We start from the raw sequence: 26,697 nt of genomic DNA, 5'->3' as shown, positions 1-26,697 counted from the left end.
TGGAGGAGTTCAAGTACCTCGGAGTCTTGTTCACGAGTGAGGGAAGAGTGGATCGTGAGATCGACAGGCGGATCGGTGCGGCGTCTTCAGTAATGCGGACGCTGTATCGATCCGTTGTGGTGAAGAAGGAGCTGAGCCGGAAGGCAAAGCTCTCAATTTACCGGTCGATCTACGTTCCCATCCTCACCTATGGTCATGAGCTTTGGGTTATGACCGAAAGGACAAGATCACGGGTACAAGCGGCCGAAATGAGTTTCCTCCGCCGGGTGGCGGGGCTCTCCCTTAGAGATAGGGTGAGAAGCTCTGTCATCCGGGGGGAGCTTAAAGTAAAGCCGCTGCTCCTCCACATCGAGAGGAGCCAGATGAGGTGGTTCGGGCATCTGGTCAGGATGCCACCCGAGCGCCTCCCTAAGGAGGTGTTTAGGGCACGTCCGACCGGTAGGAGGCCACGAGGAAGACCCAGGACACGTTGGGAAGACTATGTCTCCCGGCTGGCCTGGGAACGCCTCGGGATCCCCCGGGAGGAGCTGGACGAAGTGGCTGGGGAGAGGGAAGTCTGGGCTTCCCTGCTTAGGCTGCTGCCCCCGCGACCCGACCTCGGATAAGCGGAAGAAGATGGATGGATGGATGGATAATTATTAAATACACAATAATTAATGTTACACTTATGAAAACAATATTATTTATTATTAAAATATCCATCCATCCATTTTCTACCGCTTATTCCCTTTGGGGTCGCGGGGGGCGCTGGAGCCTATCTCAGCTACAATCGGGCGGAAGGCGGGGTACACCCTGGACAAGTCGCCACCTCATCACAGGGCCAACACAGATAGACAGACAACATTCACACTCTAGGGCCAATTTAGTGTTGCCAATCAACTTATCCCCAGGTGCATGTCTTTTGCCTCACAATACGAAGGTCCTGAGTAGTCTTGGGTTCAATCCCGGGCTCGGGATCTTTCTGTGTGGAGTTTGTATGTTCTCCCCGTGACGGCATGGGTTCCCTCCGGGTACTCCGGCTTCCTCCCACTTCCAAAGACATTATTAAAATATATCTAAATTAATTTATATTTATATATATATATATACATATGTGTGTTAATAATAGTAGTAATGATGTTATTCACAATAATTATCATAAATATTAGCTTATTCATGTGGTTTATAGATTACAGCAAAGCGTTTGACTGCAAAAATCACAATAAGCTATGGCTTTCACTAAGAGATATGGGAATACCAGAACATTTAATATTACTAATGTGGGCGCTGTATCGAGGATGTCGTTGTGGCTTGTGCAGCCCTTTGAGACACTTGTGATTTAGGGCTATATAAATAAACATTGATTGATTGATTGATTGAAGTCTGTATCAAAATCAGGAAGCAGTAATAAGAACTGAACATGGTGACACTGAATGGTTCCCGATAGGCAAAGGTGCAAGACAAGGATGTATACTATCACCCCTTCTATTTAACCTATATGCAGAAGATATAATGAGGAAAGCTCTGGATGAGTGTGAGGCAATCGGAGTCAAAATAGGGGGTTTGAATATCAATAATCAAAGATACGCAGATGACACCACCTTACTGGCTGAATCCTCTAGTGATCTAGAAATATTAGCTCAAGTTAAGAAAAAAAGTGCTAAGGCGGGCCTATACTTAAATATGAAAAATACCAAGATAATGACAGCAGAAAACATCAGAGAGTTCAAGTTGGATCAAGAAAACATAGAAGTCGTGCAGTCGTTCTGCTTCCTATAGGCAGTGAAATATATAAAGAAGGAAATCAAAAGAAGAATAACAATGGCCAGAGCATCACGGATTTAACTGAATAATATACTCAAGAGCAACCGCATTCTTCTAAGCACCAAGATCACAATGATAGAGACGTCAATATTTCCAAAAGAAATTTATGGATGTGAAGGTTGGACACTAAAAAGACAAGACTCAAGAAAAATACTTGCCTTTGAGTTATGGTGTTGGCGCAGAGTCTTAAAGATTTCCCTGGACAAAACAAATCTCAAATAAAGAAGCGCTAGAGCAAAATTAAACCAAGCATTTCATTATTAGACAGGATCATTAAAAACAGCTAGATTACTTTGGCTCATATCATGAGAAGAAAGAACAACTTAGGTAAAGACATTATGCTTGGAAAATGTGAGGGGAAATGTCGAAAAGGAAGACAAAGGCAAAGGTGGATGGAAGGAATTACAAAAACAACAGGAATGACATTGGCTGAGCTGAGAGATAGAGTGGTGGAAAGAGCAGAGTAGAGAAGACGGGTGCATAATATCATCCAAGGTCGACATCGACTAGACGGAACCTAAAAAGAAGATCATAAATATTAATACATGTAATATTGCAGTATCGGTGTGTAATTTATTGTTTACATCCATTAATCTGTTGCAATGTGAAACCCTGCTAACCCAATTAAATGTCAATAAAGATATATAATTAATTATGTAAAAGATGTACAGTAGTAATGATAATATGTTTTTAATATCCATCCATCCATCCATTTTCTACCGCTTGTGTCAGGCTTGTTACTGACAGTTTGGTTATGTTTGGGTTTTCCTCTCTGTTTGCGTTTATTTCCTGTCAGCGCTTTTATTTTGGTTCCATTTCCTGCATGTCTCCCTGAGCGCTCGTTTCCCTCACCTGTCCCTGATTGGCAGCCTGGCACACCTGGTTGCAATTACCAATCAGGCTATTTGTGCCTGCCTCGCCCTCTAGTCAGGGCTCGATGATTGTATACTGTACCCTGTTGCCTGTTTCCTGTAACCTGTTATCCTGGTTCCTGTTGACTGTTTCCTGTTTCCTGGTTCCTGTTTTCCTTGGATGTGCACTTACGAGTTGCACTATTTGCTTTTTGACACTAAAGTCATGTTTTCCTGTGCTACGCCCGCCATCTCTGCATCTTGGGGTTCAAAATCGACAGCAGTCCCTGACAGCGTGTCCCTTTTGGAGTCGCGGGGGGTGCTGGAGCCTATACCAGCTGCAGTCGGGCGCAAGGCGAGGTACACCCTGGACAAGTCGCCACCTCATTAAAACAAAGATATTATTAATAGATTAATATAATATAATTAATAATGATATACAATTGTTATACACTGAATTTTAAAACACTGAATTTGTTTTTCAATGAAATTGTCAGCATAATTTGACTGAAAAAAATCAGTTTACAAAATTCAAACGCAAAAAATTCAGTTACATAAATTCAGTGGAGAAAAAAAAGGCTTTTGTAATAAAGACACAAATTAAGCTCCATACAATTAGCACACACCTGTCCCTGGTTGTCAATCAGGATGTTATATAAGCCAGCCCTGTTTCTCTTGCTGGCTCATCATCATTGTTTTGTGGCTGCACTACTAACACAAGTGTTTGCTTTCTGTGCACTCGCTAGCTGCACTAGTTTTTGTTTTGTGCTGAATAAATGATCATATTACCTGCTTGCCTCACATAACAGGCCAATAAAACGGATACGCTGTTAAATGCAGAATAACACGGAATTTGTCATAAATGTGAGTAAAATTCTGTCTTTGGGAACAGAATGACATTTTTTTTAGCAAAAAAATGTGTCCTGTACTTCTCATTTATCTCTGCAACACTCAACTAAACTAAACAGTGCTGAGACGATCACTTGAAACAGCGACTAAACTAGGAAGCTAAAGCTAGCAAGAACAATCTTTACACCCACAACCAATCTCATCTGTTTCAGTTGTGAAGACATCTTGGTTGTAAGGTCAATGTACAAACAGGACAGCAGTCGCAACTTTAGAGGCTTTCTCTCTTCTTTTTTTTGCAGCTTAAAGTCGTCTTAAAACTCGTCAAGCTCAGAACAGCAGCACATCTCTCCCACAAGCACAATGTACTTAAAACACTTATTGCTACACAAAATTATTAAGTTTTTACTTAAAATACTGGTTAAAATTGTATGTATTGCACCAATAAATGTAAGGATTTTTGCATTTAACTAACAAACATTTTATTAAAATGTATTTATGACACAAAAAGGACACACTGTGGTGAAATGAGTGTAAAAAGTAAAAAAACTGAATTTAATTTGTTTTTTATATAACTATTGTTATTTACATTTAGAGTTCTTACCATTATTATTTTTGTACTTGTTGTCATTTACTTTTTTTAGACTAATTTATATTCATTGCTCTTTTAAATTGTATTTAAAGTTGAGTTTTGGTGGTAGAATATATACTTGTGTTTTCAAATGAATAATTATTCGTGTAATTAATTGTGATGACAATATCTTTTAAAATAATTGTGATTAATATTTTTGACATAATCCAGTCCTAACATGCAGTCTACTTAGTGGTGTAGTTGGCAAAGTACAGTTTTAGCAGCCCTTTTGACATATAGTCATAAAAATGGAAATTAATATTTTAAAAACAGTTGTTGAATTGAGCCTTTTAAGATGGAATATGGTTAGTAGACTAGCAGGCTGTTGTATTTTGAAAAAATGATTGTAGATTTTGCACTTATTTGTTGTCCTAACAAGTGTCTCAATATCTCCCCAAGTCAAGTAAAAATTCATTATTTCTTACCCGTTGCAAGTAACACTGCAGGAAGTCAAGTGAAATATTAGTATTGGAGTGTACAAGTACAGTCTGTATATCCGTTCTGCTCAGACTGATTCCAGCTATTGATTTCCCCACTCGTCTGGTTTCTCTCTCTTCCCAATGATCCCGATGGGAGTTTGTTAATGTTGCGTTTCAAACACAAAGGTGGCATGATCCTTCATTTCCATGCGGCCCTACCCACAAAAAAACCCCTCCAGGCTTAATATTCGCCACAGTTGGACAAGTGTATCAGTGTCATAACACATTTATACATGCAGCTTCAGGGAAGAGATAAGTGCCTGTGTTGTGTTTCCCTTCTCTGACATGCTACTTAAAACCCAAACTTGCAACCCTGACAACTACACTTTTTATTACCATAAACTCCCCCAACACAATTTTACACAATTATTTGTTTTCACATGGACCTGTAAACACTTCTAAAAATGCTGTAATATGCATTCCAGGCTACAAGTTGGCGATGTTGTACAGAAAACCTATGTGTTAAATATTGGTATTATCTGTTTACAAAAGTTATGAATATCAGGCTTGGTCGTTTAACGCTATCAAAATGGCATTTTTGTGTGGGTTTATGGTAATAGTTGTTCTGAAGGAGGAGTAATCCTCCTTGGCGGTGCTTTAATCTTGGGATTGCAGTGCCGCATAGTGTGCCAGGCCTGTTTAGAGCTCGCAATCAGATGGGTCTTTACAGGTGAGCCACTGTCAATAAAAGTGCAACTTAAATCTGTTGCATTGGCCACAATCAGCGAAAATGTGTTTTAATATATCAAGTCGCTGTTAGGTTTATAGCAGAGCAACTGGACACCTGTAAATTAGTTAACAACTATCAGATATTCTAGATCGGCATGAAGGTATCTTGCAATTAGTCTCGGTACTCATTAAGTTAGAGTACTATTTATAGTTCCAGTAGTTATGTTTCGGCACAATTTTAGCAACTCAAAATTAGCAGTTGTTTTTTACACTACTAAAAGCATAGGTCCTGAGTTTCACAATTTTAAGGTTGTAGAACTGTGGAAGACTAGCGTCAAAATAAGTCCAAAAACTCAAGGTAAAGATATAAATATGCGGTTCAGACTTAAAAGGGAAGAGTGGGTCCCAAAAGTGGGTATTAGGACAATGTAATATAACCTTGATTCAGCAATCAGACAAGTAAGAATTATATGTTAGATTTGAACCAATGGAGACCAGTAATTGCCATTACTCCTACAAGACCCCTCCAATTAGGGAGGCTAGCGTTCAGCTTGATAACGTTCAACTTGACAATGCAGTTTCCAGAAAGTAGGACTCGGGTGCCTAATCCCACAACCCAAATTCAAACTACTACTGGGAGGACACTGATGGATACAACCCCCAATTTAAACCAAACAAGTTTTAGTTACTATAGCTACAAAACAGTGACGTGCGGTGAGGTTGATGGCTGGTGAGGCACTGACTTCATCACAGTCAGATTTACAAACATATGAACCCTAAAGAGTATCTTATTCACCATTTGATTGGCAGCAGTTAACGGGTTATGTTTAAAATCTCATACCAGCATTCTTCCCTGCTTGGCACTCAGTATCAAGGCTTGGAATTGGGGGTTTAATCACCAAAAATGATTCCCAGGTGCGGCGCCGCTGCTGCCCACTGCTCCCCTCACCTCCCAGGGGGTGATCAAGGGGATGGGTCAAATGCAGAGGACACATTTCATTACACCTAGTGTGTGTGTGACAATCATTGAAACTTTAACTTAACTTTAACTTTACACATACAAACTGTAGCACACAAAAAAGCACATTTAATAAAAAAAAAACATTATTATGGTCTTACCTTTACTTAGAAATTAAGTCCATGCGCCACAACTAAAGCCCTTACTTAAACTTTCCACGTGCAAGATTGAATCTATTTAAAAAAGTGTAACCGAGGGTTTATAAATGTCGCCTATACTGTATGAAACTACAAAATAACAAACACGGAGGCTCCAGTTTACACGAGGACCACTTTATTTACCTTCTTTCAAAAACCTCCGCAACGTGACATCACTTCGGCTCTTAGCGCCTTCAAAATAAGAGCTCAAGGCATATACTGTATAACAGCGCATAACAGGAACTTAACATCACAAAGAGGAAAGCCCATGAAAATAGGTTACAAAAGTTATTTAATAAGAAGCCAAAAAGTGCAAAAACTATAATGTTCGTGTTGGAGGAGTTGTGAATTAGGTACACCTGCAGTCTGCAGGTGTATCTAATGTTGTGTCCCTGTAGTCATTCACAACTCCTCCACCACCAACATTATTGTTTTTGCACTTTTTGGCTTCTTATGAAATTATTTTTTTAAATAGATTCAATCTTGCACGTGGAAAGTTTAAGTGTGGGCTTTAGTTGATATAACAATTCTACGGCAGGGGTGCAGGAGGCGAGCCTCAGCCAGTGCGTCTTTTGCAGCCGTTTTATGATCGCTCAGCACAAGAAATACTTTACACACATACAGTTGTTGACAAAATACACTGTACACTATATACCTCAGCTAACTAAACTATGGAAATGTATAATATAGTTCATATAGCAATACAGTCTCACTGTACAGCAGGCCAGCAGTTAGCCGAGTCATTGCGCAATCCATGTTGCGGCACTGAGTGACGTGCCTCAACTGGCTGCTGTTCACCGCACCGTCTCTTCTCAGTATTTGAACGGCAAATGTGAAAATTCAGCGATTTTGAATAAAAATAATCTAAAACTGGTGAAGTTAAATGGAAAATAATTTTATAGTATAATCACTGGATACATATAACAATTTAATTTTTTGTTTTTCTTTTTAAATTTTTTTTCTTTCCATGATGGCAGGTGAGGCGGGGCCTCACCTGCCTCTAGTGACTGCACGTCACTGCTACAAAAGCTGAACAGATTAAAACGCGCTTCACAACCTATCCTACAAGTTCTGACTGCTGCATCCCCAGAAGCCAAACACGTCCGAAAAAACATGACTACCACGTTAAATGAACCATTAAGCATTAAAGAATCCAAACATATGGCGACTCCCGTGCGGAAGTTGCAGTAGCCGGTTTGAAAACATTTAACAAAACAACAACTCAAGGTGTATTAAAAACAGCTCCAGTGAAATCATCAGTTGTAGGTTTAACAATGGGAACAACAAGGTCTACTTTAGAATTGGACATTTATGTCAATTTCACTCATAGCTGTCACGATTTAGATCATTTTGATTATGCAGTGATAGATCGGGTTCAGCCAAGACGTTTTAATTTTAAGGAAGAGAGTAAATGGTAAATAGCCAGAGGTAATGGGTGGTATAAATGGGTGTGGTACACAGCCCAAGAAATTACAGAAGATGAATGAATAGTGTTCTCTGGGGATCCAACCATGTTACCTATATTCATTACCAAACAGCTTAGCTTTAAAACACGAAGAGCAATGAAGAAAATGTAAAGAACGAAATTCCATTCCTAAGTTTTTCTCATTACAAGTATACTTTATCCAATTTAGATTAATCTATGGATCACGGAGGGCACGTAATTGAATGAACCCGTTCTCGGTCGATCGCATCAAGTGGTGCATTGGATTCGAACAGTCTTAAATGGCCTCCCAACTGATAACAAAGTAAATCGTACAGCGGCGTATGAATGTTACACAAGTGGAGGCTTTAGGGATGATAAAGTACACAGAACTTATGTAGGAAATACTACAGTGATTTGTAAGGTTACATCGGTGCTGTCATGGTTCGCACATGCTAACATGACACCAATGTTTGTCACAAGACCATTATGGTATGAGAATCCAAGCCCAAATGATCAGTCTTGTCATAACATATTGGTGACTACCTATTAATCACTTCCCATCCGAAACAGACCACGGTAGTAGCTGACAGCTACTGGATGTGTGATAAGGACAATTTGCGTAATTTTCTTCCCCCATAGTGGATTGGTTTATGTACATGGGTGAGGATTAAATTGCAAGTTCAAGTAGTGTATAAGGGTGTAAGTGAAATACTTGAACTTCTGAGTAACCCTGGTAATAGAGCTAGATCCAAACAACCGTATACACAAGATCCACGTATTTATATTGACTCAATCGGGCAGCCAGGAGGAATTCCGGAAGAGTCTAAGGTTAGAAGTGAAGTTAAGTCAGGGTTAGAACCCCCAACAAGAACACTGAGTAGAATATGTATATATACTATAACCAGCAGTGGTTTATTTATTACACCAATGAGGCTCTAAAAGCTCTAGGGAAGCAATTGCATGAAACATCCAAAATGGCATTGCAAAATCGACAAGCATTGGACTGGATGCTTGCCGAAAAGGGGAGAGTGTGCCATATGTTTGGAGAACAATGTTGTAGTTACATACCGATCAATACGGCTGAAAGAGAAACTTTCACTACTGCCATGAAGAAGATGAGGTTGATAAGAGAAGAGTTCACAGACAATTCAGGGACAGATGGAAAGTTATCTGATTGGTTAACATCCAACTTCGGTCATTATGGTGCCAATTTGGCAAAAATAGGAATGATTATGTTTATCGTTCTGTCAACACTATGTTTGTTACTTTCACACGACAGATGATTGTGCTGGCAGCGACTTAGGTGGCAGAGGCTCAGTTCACCCAAATAAATGGTGGTTGGACAGCCAGACCTGTTTCCTTTTTTGGACTATCTTGATGAAGTGGAGTGAATTATATTTATATAGTGCTTTTCTCTAGTGACTCAAAGCGCTTTACATAGTGAAACCCAATATCTAAGTTGCATTTAAACCAGTGTGGGTGGCACTGGGAGCAGGTGGGTAAAGTGTCTTGCCCAAGGACACAACAGCAGTGACTAAGATGGCGGAAGCGGGAATCGAACCTGGAACCCTCAAGTTGCTGCCACGGCCACTCTACCAACCGAGCTATGCCGCCCCTATGCCGATGACATGTGGATTAACGCAGAGGACTCAGTAAGCAATAAGGTATGATAATTTTCGGGACAGAAGTCGGGGCGAATGTGGACCAGGAGGTCACCACCACCACTCCGATTATACGCTGAAGCCTCTCCATGAACTTCTGTTAAAGTATTACAAAGTTACCAAGCCAAGACTATGACAGGACTGCAAAAATGAAGGCTTGATTAACTTGACTATAACAACATGTATGTGTACGTACACACTTAATAAGGCCTATGTTATTCAGGATTTAAGTGACCATTATTAAAGGGGAACATTATCACCAGACCTATGTAAGCGTCAATATATACCTTGATCCATCCATCCATTTTCTACCGCTTATTCCCTTTGGGGTCGCGGGGGGCGCTGGAGCCTATCTCAGCTACAATCGGGCGGAAGGCGGTGTACACCCTGGACAAGTCGCCACCTCATCGCAGGGCCAACACAGATAGACAGACAACATTCACACTCACATCCACACACTAGGGCCAATTTAGTGTTGCCAATCAACTTATCCCCAGGTGCATGTCTTTGGAAGTGGGAGGAAGCCGGAGTACCCGGAGGGAACCCACGCAGTCACGGGGAGGACATGCAAACTCCACACAGAAAGATCCCGAGCTCGGGATTGAACCCAAGACTACTCAGGACCTTCGTATTGTGAGGCAGATGCACTAACTCCTCTGCCACCGTGAAGCCCCTATATACCTTGATGTTGCAGAAAAAAGACCATATATTTTTTTAACCGATTTCCGAACTCTAAATGGGTGAATTTTGGCGAATTAAACGCCTTTCTAATATTCGCTCTCGGAGCGATGACGTCACAACGTGACGTCACATCAGGAAGCAATCCGCCATTTTCTCATACACCGGGTCAAAACAGCTCTGTTATTTTCCGTTTTTTCGACTGTTTTCCGTACCTTGGAGACATCATGCCTCGTCGGTGTGTTGTCGGAGGGTGTAACAACACGAACAGGGACGGATTCAAGTTGTACCAGTGGCCCAAAGATGCGAAAGTGGCAAGAAATTGGACGTTTGTTCCGCACACTTTACCGACGAAAGCTATACTACGACAGAGATGGCAAGAATGTGTGGATATCCTGCGACACTCAAAGCAGATGCATTTCCAACGATAAAGTCAAAGAAATCTGCCGCCAGACCCCCATTGAATCTGCCGGAGTGTGTGAGCAATTCAGGGACAAAGGACCTCGCTAGCACAGCAAGCAATGGCGGCAGTTTGTTCCCGCAGATGAGCGAGCTACCGACCGTAGCTTCCCTGGCCCGCTGACATCAACTCCAAAACTGGACAGATCAGCTTTCAGGAAAAGAGCGCGGATGAGGGTATGTTTACAGAATATATTAAGTGATGAAAATTGGGCTGTCTGCACTCTCAAAGTGCATGTTGTTGCCAAATGTATTTCATATGCTGTAAACCTAGTTCATAGTTGTTAGTTTCCTTTAATACCAAACAAACACATACCAATCGTTAGTTAAAAGGCGATCGCCGAATTCGTCCTCGCTTTCTCTCGTGTCGCTGGCTGCTGTGTCATTTTCGTCGGTTTCGCTTGCATACGGTTCAAACCGATATGGCTCAATAGCTTCAGTTTCTTCTTCAATTTCGTTTTCGCTACCTGCCTCCACACTACAACCATCCGTTTCAATACATTCGTAATCTGTTGAATCGCTTAAGCCGCTGAAATCCGAGTCTGAATCCGAGCTAATGTCGCTATAGCTTGCAGTTCTTTCCGCCATGTTTGTTTGTGTTGGCTTCACTATGTGACGTCACAGGAAAATGGACAAGTGGTTAAAATCAGGCACTTTGAAGCTTTTTTTAGGGATATTGCGTGATGGGTAACATTTTGAAAAAAACTTCGAAAAATATAATAAGCCACTGGGAACTGATTTTTAATGGTTTTAACAGTTCTGAAATTGTGATAATGTTCCCCTTTAATTACTCACTTAGTTTAGTGGGTATACTAAATCGCAGAATACTTGGGCTAAAGGTAATTTATAAGTAATCACATTTAATCGACTTTGCAATTTTTGACTAGTTTTGAATATCAGTTTTCAATTATAATTGCACATATCATTTAATTTCAGTACCTTACATCCAGCAGCATAATCTCATAATTTTATGCTCGATAATATTAACCTAGCAATATTCATAGAACTAGGAAATAGGTCAAGATGTGTCCAGTGGAGCACTCCTGCCGGAGGGTCCGACCAGGTCTAAGTTTGTAGGATGATGCCAGTCTGCGGACCCCAGGCGTGGAGTCGACAGCAGCGCAAAGACAACCGCAGTTGAGAGGAAGGAGCTGTGACGTGTGGAGAGGACGGCAAGGCTGCTGGCACGGCCGCTCTACCAACCACGCTCCTATCACTCGGTATGATGGTGTCCGTAATTGTTTCCTCAGCGGGAGGTCCGTAAACTCTGGAGAGCGCATCGGGCTTCGAGTTGCGGGAGCCGGGTCTGTAGGTAATAGAAAAGTTAAGGCGTGTGAGAAAACAGTGACTAATGTGCATGGCGGAAGTTAAGTCTCTAAGCAGGCCTTATATATGCCAGGTTTTTATAATCTGTTCCCCACCGGGGAACGCTGGGACAGAACTGCTCCAACTCCTGAATCTGATGCATCAACCTCGACAAAAAATTGGAAAGCATGATCAATGTGCTTAAGAATTGGTGCTTTAGTGAAGAAAATGCGGCATCGGCTTCTGGGGATCACCGGAAAGGTACCTTAGAGAATGTGAGTCTTGTCAAGAGTTCAGCTTCGCTGCTAAAGTTGTGGATACATCAACTAAATAAGTTAGATTCAAGATTCAAGAAACCAAATAACCTTTGCAAGTACTTTCTTGATGTAGGAGATGGCCACTCGACCACTGCCTGGATCTTGGCAGGATCAGGTTTGAGATGGCTTCTCCATGATGAACCCCAGAAACAACACCACTTGCGAGTGAAATTCGCATATCTCAGCTTTGACATATAGCCGATTCTCCAATTACCTCTATAAGGGGAGACAAACGTGGCGCACATGTTCTTTGATATTTCTGGAAAAGATAAGAACGTCATCAAGGTACACAAAATAGAATTAATAGATCATGTCCCTGAGGACATCGTTAATTAGATTATGGAAAACTGCGGGCGCATTCGTGAAGCCTAAAGGCATAACTAAATATTCAAAATGCCCCATAGGAGTGTTAAAAATGGTCTGGCACTCATCCCCCTCCTTAATTCTCACCAGGTGATAAGCATTGCGTATGTCTAATTTAGTAAAAATAGAAGCAGAAGATAAATAAGTAAATGCTGAATGTGGTAAAGGATAGCTATTCTTCACAATTATGTCGTTAAGACCACGGTAGTCAATACATGGCTACAAAGATTCATCTTTTTTCTCAACAAAACAAGAAAAAGGCCCCCATTAGAGAGTAATGAGAATGAGACCTGCCGCGAGAGACGAGAAAATATAGTCACTTAATACACTGTTCCGGACCTGACACATTATAGTCTTGCCACAGGTAACGATGCCCCCAGGAGGAGTCTATTGTAAGAGTCATAAGGACGATGTGGGGGAAGGGACTGAGCCCGTTCCTTACTAAATACCTGTTTGAGGTCATGATATTTGGCTGGTACCCCCGAAAGATTAATGATCTCATTATCAAGGTAATACAATTCTAGGAGTTGCATAGCATTATCGGACGCATTTTCTTATATAGAAGTGTTAGCGAGCATTTTTGGAATTTACATGAAAACTACAGCAGTGTTGGTTGAAAAAAATGTCAGACTGTGTTTTCAAATGATTGTCCAGAACAGGTATGCAGTTTCGACAAACAACCAAAATATCACACTTTTAGTAAATTTTTGTTAAAAACTCAACACACTTTACGGTTTCTTCGTCCCCTAACCATTTTGTCCATCACTACGAGCGACAGCAAAGTCTTGCATCGTATCCTAAGGCGTGTTCAGAATACGGTTTGACTGCATATTTGTGTCTTTCAAATTTGAAATTATGAAAGTAATACAATTCCATGAGTAGCAGAGCGTTATTGGATGTATTATCTTAAACAGAAATATTAAACAACCGTTTTCAGTGCTTACGTGAAAACTACAGTAGTGTTGGCTGAAAAAATGTCATATTTTGTAATATGTTTTCAAATATCGCACTACTTGGAGCATTGGCAACAACTTCCCGCATCCTATCTAAAAGTGTGTTCAGAACACAATTTGACAGCATATTTGTGAGTAAAATAATACAAAGTAATACAATTTCACTCGTGTTGACATTATTGGACATTATCTTAAACAGTAAACATCAGTAAATGACCATTTTTTGTTTACATGAAATCAGTGTTAATTGCAAAGACGTCATGTTTTGTGACATATTTCATGCTCAACAGCCTTATTGGTACCGCAGGTCAATTCTGACTTTTTTGCCCATATGTGACCTGTAACAAATTTTTTCATGTCAATGTGAACAGTGCAATTCCGAATTTTTCAAATCATACCCAGGCCTCTTTTGTATGTGGATATAAATCAGACATGTGTCTAATGTGACTGCAGTGTGAACGCTCCAGTCTCGTTCATCCGACCAATATGTCATCAAAGAGCGATAAGCGTCATAATTATTCGCCAAAATAGACGGTTGCAAAGTAGTTGACAAATGAGCAGAAAACAGGCAAAAATAATGTTTTAGGAAGTCATGTCAATGTTGCACCACTTCAATCAATCAATCAATCAATGTTTATTTATATAGCCCTAAATCACAAGTGTCTCAAAGGGCTGCACAAGCCACAACGACATCCTCGGTACAAAGCCCACATAAGGGCAAGGAAAAACTCACCCCAGTGGGACGTCGATGTGAATGACTATGAGAAACCTTGGAGAGGACCGCATATGTGGGTAACCCCCCCCCCCCCCCCCCCCTCTCTAGGGGAGACCGAATGCAATGGATGTCGAGTGGGTCTGACATAATATTGTGAGAGTCCAGTCCATAGTGGATCCAACATAATAGTAAGAGTCCAGTCCATAGTGGGGCCAGCAGGACACCATCCCGAGCGGAGACGGGTCAGCAGCGGAGAGATGTTCCCAGCCGATGCACAGGCGAGCGGTCCACCCCGGGTCCCGACTCTGGACAGCCAGCACTTCATCCATGGCCACCGGACCTGTGCCCCCCCCCCCCCCTCCACAAGGAAGAAGGGAGCAGAGGAGAAAAGAAAAGAAACGGCAGATCAATTGTTCTAAAAGTTGGGTTTATTTAAAGGCTAGAGTACACAAATGAGTTTTAAGATGGGACTTAAATGCTTCTACTGAGGTAGCATCTCTAATTGTTACCGGGAGGGCATTCCATAGTACTGGAGCCCGAATAGAAAACGCTCTATAGCCCGCAGACTTTTTTTGGGCTCTGGGAATCACTAATAAGCCGGAGTTCTTTGAACGCAGATTTCTTGCCGGGACATATGGTACAATACAATCGACAAGATAGGACGGAGCTAGACCGTGTAGTATTTTATACGTAAGTAGTAAAACCTTAAAGTCACATCTTAAGTGCACAGGAAACCAGTGCAGGTTCGCCAGTATAGGCGTAATATGATCAAACTTTCTTGTTCTTGTCAAAAGTCTAGCAGCCGCATTTTGTACTAATTGTAATCTTTTAATGCTAGACATAGGGAGACCCGAAAATAATACGTTACAGTAGTCGAGACGAGACGTAACGAACGCATGAATAATGATCTCAGCGTCGCTAGTGGATAAAATAGAACGAATTTTAGCGATATTACAGAGATGAAAGAAGGCCGTTTTAGTAACACTCTTAATGTGTGATTCAAACGAGAGAGTTGGGTCGAAGATAATACCCAGATTCTTTACTGATTCGCCTTGTGTAATTGTTTGGTTGTCAAATGTTAAGGTGGTATTATTAAATAAATGTCGGTGTTTAGCAGGACCGATAATCAGCATTTCCGTTTTCTTGGCGTTGAGTTGCAAGAAGTTAGCGGACATCCATTGTTCTTCTACGTTTGACTGCTCGCCAACATGGTCTTCGTCGCAGAGGCAAATGTTCCATAAACTGTTAGAGTCAAAACGCTTGCACTCTTCATTCTTAATCTTCTACGCGCAATAATTTGGTTCAGAAAATGTTGACTTCGATTGCACAAAATCCTTGAAATTGCCACAAATGCACCAGGACTGAAACCTACTAGAACTGGAGCCATGTATATCTGCATAAACACTGCAGCAAACGTGATGTCATGTCTGCCTGGGGGTCGGATTGCAGTCACATTAGACATGTTTTTTATTTGTAATGTCAACGATTACATTAAAAAGATCGGATTTGACCAAAAAAGTCAGAGTTGGACATTCTACCCTGCATTGTGAACATAGCCAAATAGCACTACTGGCAAAATATCAGTATTTCTACCCTTTTATTTAAAAATGTCCCATAAATTTTTGCATCAGTTAGGAATCCCACAATTTGTTTCCACCGAGTGGTACAGTTTTTAGTTTGGTTTGTACCTGTGCAGTTGGGAACATGTCCATGGATATTGTCATTCATTCAGGTCATTGTAATCTCAGGGCATTCAATCAATCACAAATGGACTGTTTGGTTTGTCTGAGAAGACGTTTCGCCTCTCATCCAAGTAGGCTTCATCAGTTCATGCTCATAGACTTAAATTGGTCAGAGCTCGTCTTAGACTTAGATTGGTCAGATGTAGTCTAGCGGCTGGTGCCAAAACCCCAAATATTTATACTCCAATACCAGGAGGATGTGCCTGGGCAAGGATGATTTTGCTTTATCGTTGTAGGAAAAACATCTGTTTTGATGCAAACAAGCTATCCAACTGTCCATGCCAACAACAGTCATTGAAGTGTAATTTCCCCTCGTTAGCATTTAGGTATTGTGTGGCAAAACGTTCTCTGTGGATCGACAACTAACTGCCCAAAATAGTTGGAATCACTCACGTTCGCATTCCATTCAGTTGTAAACAAATGGCACAAAGGAGCATCTGTGACCAGAACTCCTGTTATTTGCTGGAGGCTAAGTTACGGAGTCCTTTAGGAATGGTTGAAAGGACAGTGTTGTATGTAGGAGACAGGTGGTGTCACAGGGATGTTTTTTCAACCTTGACATAGATGGCTTTTCTTCACTCCTCTTTCATACTATCTGTCCTCCCTGTCGAGAATCTGCACATGTTTGTTATCAAATGAGTGCTGTTTCTCCCTGAGGTGCAGGTAGACAGCTGAGTCTTGGCCTGAAGAGTTTGCCCGTCTATGCTGTGCCATGCGTCGGCTTAGTGGTTGTTTTGTTTCCCCAATATATGAATCAGTGCATTCATCATTACACAGGATAGCATACACCAGATTGTTTTGTGGGTGTGGGGTCTCCGGTCTTTGGGATGCACTAGTCTCTGTCTAAGGGTGTGGCCTGGTTCGAAGTGTACTGCGATGTTGTGTTGGTTAAAAAATATCCTGAGTTTTTCAGATAGACCTGATACATGACAATATTTTTGCATATGTCACCTTTTCCTCCTCATCCCCTGTTCTTGTTATTTCTTGCACTTCTTGGTTTCTGATTTTCACCCATGTGTCATTCACGTGTCTGTACCAATGACTTAGTGCTGTTCCCTTAATAGAGCTCAGAGCTCTCTTTTCCATGTCCTCCATGTAAAGGTTTTCCACTTTTGGGGATACAGGTGATCCCATGGCACCTGGCAACCTTAAAATGTTGCCATGAATTGAAAGTACGTAGTATTAAAGGGGAACATTATCACAATTTCAGAAGGGTTAAAACCATTAAAAATCAGTTCCCAGTGGCTTATTTTATTTTTCGAAGTTTTTTTCAAAATTTTACCCATCACGCAATATCCCTAAAAAAAGCTTCAAAGTGCCTGATTTTAACCATCGTTATATACACCCGTCCATTTTCCTGTGACGTCACATAGTGATGCCAACTCAAACAAACATGGCGCATAGAACAGCAAGCTATAGCGACATTAGCTCGGATTCAGACTCGGATTTCAGCGGCTTAAGCGATTCAACAGATTACGCGTGTATTGAAACGGATGGTTGTAGTGTGGAGGCAGGTAGCGAAAACGAAATTGAAGAAGAAACAAGCTATTGAGCCATATCGGTTTGAACCGTATGCAAGAGAAACCGACGAAAACGACACGACAGCCAGCGACACGGGAGAAAGCGAGGACGAATTCGGCGATCGCCTTCTAACCAACGATTGGTATGTGTTTGTTTGGCATTAAAGGAAACCAACAACAATGAACTAGGTTTACAGAATATGAAATACATTTGGCAACAACATGCACTTTAAGAGTGCAGACAGCCCAATTTTCATCAATTAATATATTCTGTAGACATACCCTCATCCGCGCTCCTTTCCTGAAAGCTGATCTGTCCAGTTTTGGAGTTGATGTCAGCAGGCCAGGGAAGCTAGGGTCGATATTCTTCTCTTGATCATCTTCGATGGCATAAGGGACGGTGTGAGCCAAGACATCCAGGGGGTTTAGCTCGCTCGTCTGCGGGAAGAAACCGCCGCCATTGCTTGCCGTGCTACCGAGGTTCTTTGTCCCTGAATTGCTCACACACTCCGGCAGATTCAATGGGGGTCTGGCGGCAGATTTCTTTGACTTTATCGTTGGAAATGCATCTGCTTTGAGTGTCGCAGGATATCCACACATTCTTGCCATCTCTGTCGTAGCATAGCTTTCGTCGGTAAAGTGTGCGGAACAAACGTCCAATTCCTTGCCACTTTCGCATCTTTGGGCCACTGGTGCAACTTGAATCCGTCCCTGTTCGTGTTGTTACACCCTCCGACAACACACCGACGAGGCATGATGTCTCCAAGGTACGGAAAACAGTCGAAAAAACGGAAAATAACAGAGCTGATTTGACTCGGTGTTTGTAATGTGTTTGAGAAAATGGTGGATTGCTTCCCAATGTGACGTCACAACGGAGCGAATAATAGAAAGGCGTTTAATTCGCCAAAATTCACCCATTTAGAGTTCGGAAATCGGTTAAAAAAATATATGTTTTTTTTCCTGCAAGATCAAGGTATATATTGACGCTTACATAGGTCTGGTGATAATGTTCCCCTTTAAGGCAAAATTCCAGCAAAAGGCAAATCTGTTCTGGGTTTAGTGTGGATCTATCCTGTAAACTAGTAGATGTTGCCTCACCGTCTCCACTGCATCCTGGGTTGGAATACAGGTGAACAGGGAGGTGATGTCGAATGATACCATAGTTTCATTATTATCAAGTTTTAAATTTCTGATTTTCGCAACAAAGTCAATGGAGTTTTGGACATGATGTGGAGTTTTGCCAACCAAAGGTGCTAAGATGTTGACCACATTCTTAGCAATATTGAATGTCACACAGTTAATGCCTTTGACAATAGGTCTGAGAAGAGGGCCATTTTTGTGTATTTTTGGAAGGCTATAAATAGTTTCTTGTGGGTATAATCTTTAATACAATGCCCGGTTGATGGCTTCTGACTTTTGTAGAGTTTGTAAATATTGAATGAGTATCCTCTCGTACCCACTTGTTGGGTCCCTTTTAAGTATTTCCTATGTGTTAGAATCTTTGTGTGTGTAAGCAACTGGTTTTGGTAATCAGTTGTATTGAGAATTACTGTGCATAGCTCCTTATCTACTGGCAGGATTGTGATGTTTTCATCCTTGCCCAGTACTGCTTTCCTCTCATCAAAGGAAAGGTTAGGGGAACAGGGACTGTATCGCAGGGACTGTAGGCGGGATGACGATGAGTAACTTGTCAGTGAATCATATAAAATAAAAGTACTACTGTATTTTTCGGAGTATAATAAGTTGCTCCGGAGTATAAGTCTCACCGGCCGAAAATGCATAATAAAGAAGGGAAAAAAACATATATAAGTCGCACTGGAGTATAAGTCGCATTTTTGGGGGAATTTTTTTTGATAAAACCCAACACCAAGAATAGACATCTGAAAGGCAATTTAAAATAAATAAAGAATAGTGAACAACAGGCTGAATAAGTGTACGTTATATGAGGCATAAATAACCAACTGAGAACGTGCCTGGTATGTTAACGTAACATATTATGGTAAGAGTCATTCAAATAACTATAACATATAGAACATGCTATACGTTTACCAAACAATCTGTCACTCCTAATCGCTAAATCCGATGTAATCGTATACGCCTAGTCCAGGGGTCGGCAACCTTTACCAGTCAAAGAGCCATTTTGACCAGTTTCACAAATTATAGTAAACAATGGGAGCCGCAAAAAAATTTTTAATTTTAAATGAAATAACACTGCATACTAAGTTTTTTTTTTGCTTTGTGCTATGTATAAACCAGGGGTCTCAGACACGCTGCTCACACCTTTATATGGAATTTGTAAGCTGGTGCGGCACGCGAGTTTTATATGAATAGCGCTTGTCAGCGTCATGTGTGCCATGATGGTACAACATATAGCGCCCACTACAACCAGCGTGCCTGCTCAGCCAAATGTTGTATGGGGCTTCCGCTTGCTCACATGAGTGACAGCAAGGCATACTTACTCAACAACCACACAGGTTACACTGACGGTGGCGGTATAAAAAAAACTTTAACACTCTTACTAATAATGTGCCACACTGTGAACCCACACCAGACAAGAATGACAAACACATTTCGGGAGAACATCTGCACCGTAACACAACATAAACACAACAGGACAAATACCCAGAATCCCATGCAGCCCTAACTCTTCCGGGATACATTATACACCCCCGCTACCAAACCCCGCCCACCTCAACCGTCGCACACAGAGAGAAAGGGGGGGTGGGGGGGGGGGTTGATGTGTGAGGGAGCAGGCTTGGGATAGGGGCGGGGTTTGGTGGTAGCAGGGGTGTATAATGTATCCCGGAAGAGTTAGGGCTGCATGGGACTCTGGGTGTTTGTTCTGTTGTGTTTATGTTGTGTTAAGGTGCAGATGTTCTCCCGAAATGTGTTTGTCATTCTTGTTTGGTTTTGGTTCACAGTGTGGCACATTATTAGTAAGAGTGTTAAAGTTGTTTTATATGGTCACCGTCAGTGTAACCTGTGTGGCTGTTGACCAAGTATGCCTTGCTGTCACGTACGTGTGAAATCAGAAGATGTATATTGTATATCAATTGTTAAGGGAATAAGCGGTAGAAAATGGATGGATGGATGTTAGGCTGGCACACTGTTAATACAGATTGTAGAGGGCACTGAATGTTGTACCATCATAGCACGCCCTTATTATATCTGTAAGGGTGAAAATCGGTGAATATTAATCCCGGGAGTTTTCTGCGAGAGGCACTGAAATCCGGAAGTCTCACGGGAAAATTGGGGGGTTCAGCAAGTAAGCTGCTGAGCCGCATCAGAGTGATCAAAGAGCCGCATGCGGCTCCGGAGCCGCGGGTTGCCGACCCCTGGTCTAGTCTCTTACGTGAATGAGCTAAATAATATTATTTGATATTTTACGGTAATGTGTTGATAATTTCACACATAAGTCGCTCCCGAGTATAAGTCGCACCCCCGGCCAAACTATGAAAAAAACTGCGACTTATAGTCCGAAAAATACGGTACATACTAAATAGGTCTAAAAAGTGGGATGGCATAGTTCAGATATTTAACAGCTCTTAAAAATGCATATTGCACTGTACACAACTGAACCAAACCCATACCTAAAGTGTTGAATACGAAAGAAAAAACTGGATAGTGTAACATAGATGTAGATGTCAACACTGATACAATTATGACATTCTGAGTGCAATTTAGAAGTTATTTCCAATTACATTTCAACAAACATAATCTCTACTTATATCAAGGACTAAACTGGAAAAGGATCACCTTACAAGCACGACAATCGCAGGCCTGTCGTATTGTTTGGCTCCGACCTCATCAAAAGGGTGTGAATTTAGCTTTGATCGAAGCTCGTGGCTTTGTTTGATTTTACATCCACGTCATATTTCGGACAGTAAGCAGAGCGAGCTGCCAGCAAGGACAAAATCTTTTGATGTTATAAATTGCTTTTTCACAGCCATTGACGTGGGGAGATTTAAATTTCTTATGACAACCCGCTGATGACTTCTTCTTTCTTAAATGGAGGTGAACACCAGGTGGCTGTTCTCTTTCTGGTCGAAACATTTGATCAAAAGTTGAGGAGACGTATGTATTAAAAAGTGGGTTTTTGCCTATTTTTACCAAACTTAGGCACCTATCAAAAATCACACTAATTATTGAAACATTTTGGAAACATGTGCATATCTATTGTGAAAAGAACGTCCTCTGTTCTAAAGTATAAGTGTAAAATAAACATATGCAGATTTCCAGATTCCTACTTATGTTATCAGAATCAGCATTATTGACCAGGTATGTGTAACACATATGGAATTCGACTTTGTAGACTGTGCACTCTTTCTACAATATAAACAATAAATATTAACACTGAACTAAAATGTATCAAATACTTAAATAACTAACTGTTGTGAGGTCAATAAGATAATAGTTTTTCCAAAAAAATGTGGACACATGGCTTTCAGAACCGTTGAACTTTATCATGACTTGCCAATGATCAGCATTGGTAGACTTAAAAAAAAAAAATAAGACGAGCCATTGTGGGTTTTCCTCATAAAAGGTTTGGAGATATGATTTATTGCGATCAATCCGATCATGACTTGCCAATGCAAAGCATGTATCTCCGAATTGTCAGATTTTCTCAATTTTTAACCCCCCAAAAAACAAGACAAGCCATTGTTTTGTTTTTTCAAAAATAGTTTGAAAATACATGGTTTTAGGAACCTTTTTTTGCACTCATGACTTGCCAATAAAAAGCACATCTCAGCAAATTGTCACAGCTTGTGTTTTTACAAAACAATTATCGTTTGGAGATTTGTTGCTTAGGGAACCCTCGTTGTGGGGCGCTTAAAAAAAGTATCTATGTTTACAAAAGAAACAGAAGACACCGTTGTCTTTGTAATAGTTGGCTTTGAAAAGCCTTCAACGCTATCAGACTCGCCAAATATGTATTTCTAAATTGTCTCAAAATTAGCCATTGCTGTTTTTTCCTACAATTTGGAGATATGTGTTTTTCTTAACGTCATCATGAGAATAAGAATAAAAAAGCACGTGTCTCCAAATCGTTTGCGTTTTTATTTTTACAAACATGGTTTTGATACGTGATTTTGATGAGCCTTTAACGCGATCATGACTCACCAATGAAAAGAAAATTGTCTGACTTTTTCATTTTTAGCTCAAAACATTTTTAAAAGCCATTGCTGTCCCCCCCCCCCCCCCCCCCCCCACACACACACAAAATGAGATACAGTGTTTTAAAGGGGAACTGCACTTATTTTGGGGAAATTTACCTATCACTCACAATCCCTATGTAAGACAAGAACACATATGTTTGCATATGCATTCTAATTTGTAATATACTGCATGTATGTGGTGCAGCTAATAGGAGTACTCTATTGCGCCCATAAAGCCCTCTAAATAAAAATCCAAAAGCCGCCAACAATACTCCATTTACATGTTGTGACCTTAATATTGACCAAGTATTAGCAACATAGCGCTAACAAAGAGAAAGTACTTTTAGCAGTGCTGTGATCACAGTGAGGTAACTGGCTTTTGCAGCTATTGAAGCACTGAGCTGCTGAATCGCCTCTGAGTTGGTGAAAGTTAATTCTAGATTATAAATCATGCCTCTGATCTGGATAGTAGGAGGTCGTGGCCATAAACCGAGAAGTTGGTCAACTTTGACAGTTAACTTATTCTCTGAGATTGCAAAAAAGGCACAAAATGAGGCTTGTTTGTGGCACTTTTTTTTAAATTTTTTAACCTGATTGAGGATTATGATTAAAGGCCTCCTGAATGCGATTTTCTTATTCAAACGGGGATAGCAGGTCCATTCTATGTGTCATACTTGATCATTTCGCGATATTGCCATATTTTTGCTGAAAGGATTTAGTAGAGAACATCGACGATAAAGTTCGCAACTTTTGGTCGCTGATAAAAAAGCTTTACCTGTACCGGAAGTAGCAGACGAGTAGCGTGACGTCACAGGTTGTGGAGCTCCTCACATCTGCACATTGTTTACAATCATGGCCACCAGCAGCGAGAGCGAATCGGACCGAGAAAGCGACGATTTCCCCATTAATTTGAGCGAGGATGAAGGATTCGTGGATGAGGAAAGTGAGAGTGAAGGACTAGAGGGCAGTGGGAGCGATTCAGATAGGGGAGATGCTGTGAGAGGCGGGTGGGACCTGATATTCAGCTGGGAATGACTAAAACAGTAAATAAACACTAGACATATATATACTCTATTAGCCACAACACAACCAGGCGTATATTTAATATGCCACAAATTAATCCCGCATAACAAACACCTCCCCCCTCCCGTCCATATAACCCGCCAATACAACTCAAACACCTGCACAACACACTCAATCCCACAGCCCAAAGTACCGTTCACTTCCCCAAAGTTCATACAGCACATATATTTCCCCAAAGTCCCCAAAGTTACGTACGTGACATGCACATAGCGGCACGCACGTACGGGCAAGCGATCAAATGTTTGGAAGCCGCAGCTGCATGCGTACTCACGGTACCTCGTCTGCGCATCCAACTCAAAGTCCTCCTGGTAAGAGTCTCTGTTGTCCCAGTTCTCCACAGGCCAATGGTAAAGCTTGACTGTCATATTTCGGGAATGTAAACAATGAAACACCGGCTGTGTTATCCGGCACAACAGTCAGAGGGTGCATTCTGCGGCGGGGGTGCGTTATCCGGCACAACACCTGCCGCAATACACCGCTTCCCACCTACAGCTTTCTTCTTTGCTGTCTCCATTGTTCATTGAACACATTGCACAAGATTCACCAACACAGATGTCCAGAATACTGTGGAATTTTGCGATGAAAACAAACGACCAAAATGTCTTCTACAATCCGTGACGTCACACAGGCGTCATCATACCGAGACGTTTTCAGCAGGATATTTCGCGCGAAATTTAAAATTGCACTTTAGTAAGCTAACCTGTATTGGCATGTGTTGCTATGTAAAGATTTCATCATTGATATATAAACTATCAGACTGCGTGGTCGGTAGTAGTGGGTTTCAGTAGGCCTTTAACTCTTCATCTAAACATACCATCAGTCGGCATTCCAATGAGAGCAGACATTGTCCTGTAAGTGATAGTTTTATTATGATCATAGTTCGTATTTCTTGTTCAGTCTTAGCAATACTGCTACTTGCTGGATCTGCTTATCACTCAGCTTCTAAAACTTGTAGCTCATCCTCCTTATATTCAGACGCAAAATTATAAGATTCTGGATCATCATTTGTCTCAAAGTAGTCTTTGTGTCTCTCATGAAGTATGCCGTGAGTAGTAGTGTTGTTTAAGGAAATAGCGAACGTTGTATGCCACCGCATGCTTAAAATGAGCAAAGTTTGTAAATATTACATGTTATTATGAATGTGCCTGTTACTATGTTACATATAAACTTACAGCATACTTGCCAACCTTGAGACCTCCGATTTCGGGAGGTGGGGCGTGGTCCGGGGTGGGGTGGGGGCGTGGTTGGGGCGGGGGAGTGGTTGGGGGCGTGGTTAAGAGGGGAGGAGTATATTTACAGCTAGAATTCACCAAGTCAAGTATTTCATATATATATATATATATATATATATATATATATATATATATATACTGTATATAAGATATACTTGACTTTCAGTGAATTCTAGCTATATATATATATATACATATATATATATATATATATATATATATATATATATATATATATATATATACTGTATATATATATATATATATAAATAAGAGAAATACTTGAATTTCAGTGTTCATTTATTTACACATACATACACATAACACTCATCTACTCATTGTTGAGTTAAGGGTTGAATTGTCCATCCTCGTTCTATTCTCTGTCACTATTTTTCTAACCATGCTGAACACCCTCTCTGATGATGCATTCTGCTTCGTCTCCTTGTTGAGTGTGCAGTTTTGCACTGCACTCTCTAAAAGCCCTAGATGTTATTGTCACATATGCATGTACAGTAGATGGCAGTATTGTCCTGTTTAAGAGTGTCACAACATTGCTGTGTACGGCAGACGAACTGCTTTACGGTAGACGAAAACGTGACTGCTGTTGTTGTGTGTTGTTACCGCGCTGGGAGGATGTTAATGAAACTGCCTAACAATAAACCCACATAAGAAACCAAGAACTCACCCTCGATCATTCTACAGTTATAACGTGATTGGGCAGGCACGCTGTTTATATTGTGGGAAAGCGGACGTGAAAACAGGCTGTCGACACGTCACTCAGGTCCGCAGGGAGCTGGAGGGGGCGTGGCCTCCAGCTCCGCCTGAATTTCGGGAGATTTTTGGGAGAAAATTTGTCCCGGGATGTTTTCGGGAGAGGCGCTGAATTTCGGGAGTCTCCCGGAAAATCCGGGAGGGTTGGCAAGTATGACTTACAGCATGTATATAAAATGTTGATAAAGGCTTTTGAATGTTTTTAGAACACTTTATAGACGGAATTGACCGAATCCCCATTAAACCCCATTGATAGATGACTCTTGTTAGCATTTATTTAAGAGTTACAATGCATAAAATAAAGAACAACATGTGTGCTTGACTTACTTTCAGGGATTGTAAATGATAGACAAAATTAGACAAAATTCCAAAAATAGTACAGTTCTCCTTTAACGTTACCATGAGTTGCCAATTAAAAAGCATGTGCCTACAGATTTTCTGAGCTTTTATGTCTACAAAAGAAACAGTAGTGGGTTTTAATTCTGTCAACAATTTGCTGCTAAACAGCAAATTATATAAATGCATTAATTTAATAGGCGATGAGGTGGCGACTTGTCCAGGGTGTACGCTGCCTTCCGCCCGATCGTAGCTGAGATAGGCTCCAGCGCCCCCCGCAACCCCAAAAGGGAATAAGCGGTAGAAAATGGATGGATGGATGGCATTAATTTAATAGGCGAGTGATGATTGTGTTAGTCCAAACAACAATGACTGTTTCTTTTGTAAACATAAAAACTAAAAAAAAATGCATATGCACATGCTTTTTATAAGCAAGTCATAAAAAAACATGAGTCTTTTCTTAGTTTTGTAGGATGAAAGTAAAGAAGGTCAAAGCACTTTGGAGATACATCCTCCAAAGACATGCACCTGGGGATAGGTTGATTG

This window comes from Nerophis lumbriciformis, linkage group LG09 (assembly GCF_033978685.3).
Source record: "Nerophis lumbriciformis linkage group LG09, RoL_Nlum_v2.1, whole genome shotgun sequence".
NCBI classification, from domain to species: domain Eukaryota; kingdom Metazoa; phylum Chordata; class Actinopteri; order Syngnathiformes; family Syngnathidae; genus Nerophis; species Nerophis lumbriciformis.
The sequence above is the reverse complement of the archived record's forward strand: the minus strand, read 5'-3'. Positions refer to the sequence as shown.